The sequence below is a fragment of the Nuphar pumila genome, chromosome 2, assembly GCF_984573655.1.
Source record: "Nuphar pumila chromosome 2, dmNupPumi1.hap1.1, whole genome shotgun sequence".
Lineage (NCBI taxonomy): Eukaryota > Viridiplantae > Streptophyta > Magnoliopsida > Nymphaeales > Nymphaeaceae > Nuphar > Nuphar pumila.
This window is the reverse complement of record NC_143250.1, coordinates 17,725,550-17,730,455: the sequence shown is the minus strand read 5'-3', so window position 1 is coordinate 17,730,455 and position 4,906 is coordinate 17,725,550.

Sequence of the window (4,906 nt, the reverse complement as noted above, 5' to 3'; positions counted from 1 at the left end):
GTAGCATAGTCTATCAATCGAGACCCCCCCCCCCCCCCCCCGGGCAGAGAAAGAAAGAGTGACTTACTGAAGGAAAGGAAAGAAAAACTGCCCTAAAAAGAAAGCCTTCAACAAGGAACTTCCTGGCCGGCCAGCTCTTTAGCTGCTCTTCTGCTGGGCGTAGTAGTTGTTGAGAGTGAAGACTAAGCTACACTACTTTTTTTTTCATTTTTAGCTCTAGTATTGGTTGACATAAGAATCTCGTGAACTGGTTTTTAGGGAGTGTGGGAAGAGCAAGACATCGATGGTGATGCATACGAGGGAATAGCGAGACATAAATGGTTGCAAGCTATTATTGGAGGAGCGAAACAGAGGAGTATTTTTAAGGGGAGTTTGCTGAGTAGTGAGGTTCTGAAAGAAGCACAACATTAGTAAAGCTTAGATCGGCCTTCATCGACATCTTCTTTGTAATGAAGCTTATAACTTGGAATGTTAGGGGGCTAGGACGTGTTTGAGCGCGAAAAAAAATTGTACGTCAAATGAATTTGTGCAAATCTGACATTTTCTTTTACTAGAAACAATTACTCAAGTTTGATTGCATTGGTAATTTTGAATTTGAATTCAGTGATTTTGGTCGTGTGTTGTGCTGTGATCTTTTCACCTATCTGCAAGACCTTCAAGCTGATCTGCCTTGGGTTGCTATGAGTGATTGGAATATATCATCAGAGCTCCGCATGAACGGAAGGGTGCTACCGTGCCCTTGTGAATCGTGTTTGGTGTGCAAATTGTTCCCATTCATCTTCCCCACATTGTTTCCAATCATATGGGGCTTCTTCTTATGACAAGCTTGGTAGTTCATAAGTGCAAGTCTTCATTTAATTTATTTATTTTTTTATATGTGGTCTCTATTTGCCCGAAGCAGGTTATATGTTTCCCCCCCGAACACGCCCCGAAGCAGGTTATATGTTTCCCCCCGAACACGCCCCGAAGCAGGTTATATGTTTTCCCCAAGAACACGCAGGTGCGTGTTCTCGGGTCTCAATGAGCGCCATATATGTAATGTAAGCACGTGGGGCTCGCTTCCCTGTGTGTGTCAGCATCACTTAGCATCAGAGTTCGGTTTGTTTGCAAATACTTAAGTACCCTTTTCTGCCATTAGCGTCATGAAACGATGTTTTGAGTAAATGACAAAAATGTCCTCCCGTCAAAAAGGATTAAAATCATCACCGTTTTCATCCTAAAGAGTAAACTCCTCTGCTTTAACAGGAGCTTCTCGCAATATGTTGCCCTAAACATTTTGGATCACCCTTTGACGATGCACCATCTGCGGTAACAGGAGCTCCCTTTGACGACGCAACCTTTTACATCGTCTGCTGCCGCGGGAGCACCCTTTGTCATCGTCTGCTACCGTCGGAGCACCCCTTTACCATCGTCTTCTACCGTCGGAGCACCCCTTTGTGTCGTCTGTTGCCATCGGAGTATAGTCGGAGCACCGTTGCCACCATCGGCTGCATCTACCTTCTAGGTGTTTCTCCTCCACTGTCGAATTAGCAAAACTTGTGTCCTTTCGGTGAGTTTTATGTAAGGATTAGTTCTGTAAACAAATCAATTTATAAATTTGAATGCTAAATCTTATAAATGGTTTTACTATTCATGCTAAATAACACCTATTTTCATACCGAAACAAATCGATGTTTACCTATCTACCTTCTGGGCATCGAAAAACAGTTAGCACGATTTGTTCTTATGTAGACCAAACATTACAACGATATGTACTTATGAAAGCTAAATTTCTTCAACGATTTGTAAGTTTGAATTTAACAACGATTTATACATTTAATGAGTAGCGATTTGTTCGATGCAACAACGATTTATACATTTGAAGCAGTAGCGATCTACGATTTATGATTTATATATTTACGATTTACGATTTACAATGATATATATTTATGAAGGGTGCGATTTGTACAACGATTTATACGTTTGAAGCAACAACAATTTATACGTTTGATGCAGTAGCGATGTGTAATTATGAAGTTATCTCGATTTGCACTTAATTTTGCTAAATCATACTATGTGTTTACTTATGAAGCCAAATATTGCGACGACTTGTAATGTTGGCGATTGTATAACGAATATGATAATTTGTAATAATATATACTTGGAGAGACAGTTGTAACATACAATGATGCAATTAAATTTCTGTGTTGTGCAGGTTAGCAATGACTACAATTCGTAAGACAAGAAAGCCTTCGCCGTGGGAGAGGATGATTCTTGGAGAAATCATCCGCCAATCCGATATATATGAAGGTTATGTAAAGTACCAAAATATAAAGAACATTGAGAATGAAAAACACAGGAACAAATTATTGGATATTTATTATGCGGAGCCTGATCCATCATATATTAAAGATGAAAAGCAAACGAAGAAAGATGAGGAAGAACTAAAAATGAAGAAGAATGATGACAAAGAGAAAGAAAAGCAAAGGAAGAAGGAGGAGGAGAATGAAAACTACGCGCACTTATGAGGCAAAAGGATTTCTTCCTGCCGACCATGCCAAATTAAATCTACATGAACATCATTCTTCATGTTATCTATTATGATCGTCAGTTGCATCACACTATTATACTATGCATCGAGTTGTTATTTACCATGCCAATTAAAGAAACAACTTATCGTATATGTGTGTTGATGATAGTGATTCACGTGACAACGGTTTAATGACAACGACGACGCTTTGAAGCGATTTCAATTTTAATCGCTAAATGAAAAGCGATTTGAATATGCAAATCACTACCACATTCATGCAACAATATAAATGTCGCACACACACATTTTAATATCATAATACAAGTATCTTACAAATTGACCCTATTAAACACATAATATCTTACAAATTGATATACATGTCGCATAATATATTACAAATCGATACGAAAATTCAACATAATAGCTTACAAATCGATATTGACAAACAAAACAATATCTCGCAAATCGATAGTATGTTACTACAATCGTGATTTGTGTCATATTGTTCAAATATTTTCTATACAAAGGCAAATCATTGTGGTCGACATAGACGTCATTGCGTAAATCGCATAAATCGTCAACCGAAATCTAGGTCTCACAAGGCATATCAATTTTTGACAATGAGCGGGATGTGAAACGACGTTTCTTTTATAAATGAATGACACATATTTTCGTAACAAAGTCAAATCATTGAGGCAATTTATGATTCATTATTTATACATTTAAAGCAGCAACAATTTATACATTTAATGCAGTAGCGATTTATGACTTATAAAGTTACCAAGATTTGTACTCAAGTTTGCTAAATCGTATAACGATGTTTAATGTTGAATCCCAAATGTTACAATGTTATGTACTTGTGAAGGGTGTAATTTCTACATCAATTTATATATTTGAAGCAGTGATTTGTACGTTTAAAGTAGGAACAATTTATACGTTTGATGCAATAGCGATTTATACTTGTTGACAATAGTGATTCATATGACAGCTATTTAATTATAGGTGTGACATTTTGAAGCGATTTCCATAGAAATCGCTAAATGATCAATGATTTGAACATGCAAATGGCCACCTCATGTCGCTACAATGTAAATTTCTCATGGTTTAGGGTTTCAATTATATACTACAAATATCTAACAAATCGATACTAGAAAACACTTAATATTTTACAAATTGGTACACATATTGCATAATATATTACTATACCTAACCCTATACCCTAAACCCTTAATATCTTACTAAACCCTAAACCCTACCCCTAAACCCTTAACCTAAACCTAAACCCTAAACCTTAAACCTAAATCCTAAACCTTAAACCTAAACCCTAACCCTGAACTCTAAACCTTAAGCCCTAACCCTAAACCCTTAATATCTTACTAAACCCTAACACTAAACCCTTAATATATTACTAAACCTTAATCCTAAACCCTAAACCTAAATCTAAACCCTAACCCTAAACCCCAAACCCCAAACCCCAAACCCCAAACCCTAAAACCCTTTAACATATTGTTGCAATGTTCGTGATTGCTTTTACGGTCTTCCTGTCGTGATTTGCATAAAATTTGATAAATGGCTGAATTGATTTGATCGTAAGAAGGCTACTTGCTATAGCAATTTGTACAATATATTCTACAACGATTTACACAATCACTGATTCAACGGTACAAACCGACGTCCCATTTAGAATTAGTAAAGTACAAATCGAAATAAGTTCAACGATTTGAACAAACATTGATAAAAGTTTGAAACACTTTTGTCCTATCACGATTTGCTTTTACGAAAATTGTCTATGTCAATGATATGTTATATAGCGATTTACACAATGACTGACAAAAGAAGAAAAAGAGGAAGGAAAAATGAATCGATACAATGTTTATTGGTAGCACACAAATGACACTGAAAAAATCGTTGTAATGATTGGTCTTTATAAAAAAAAAATCGAACAAGCGTTTATATAAGGTTGAAACGATTTGCACAAACATCGATAAACGACTGAAACAATTTGCACAAACAGTGACCATGCACTTTTACCATGATTTGTACTCATGTACAGTACGATTTTCATCCAGTTGTGGCCGACATAGACGTCATTGTGTAAATCGTTATACCCTCACAATTTACACAATGACGTCTGCCTTTTAGAGAATGAACTTTGTCGAAGTTAACAATACATACCATCGTGATTTACACAATGATGTCTGAAGGCTATGTGTTATCATGATTTGCTTTTACGGGTTGTGTCTATGTCAACGATATTTCCTAATCGCTTTTACGGGCGATTGGGGTTTAGGTTTTAGGTTTGAGGTTTAAGGATTTTGGGTTTTACTTTAACGATACAAATCGAGTTAACTTCTTTAATACAAATCAATTTTGTTCACAAAGATATATCGTTCTCGC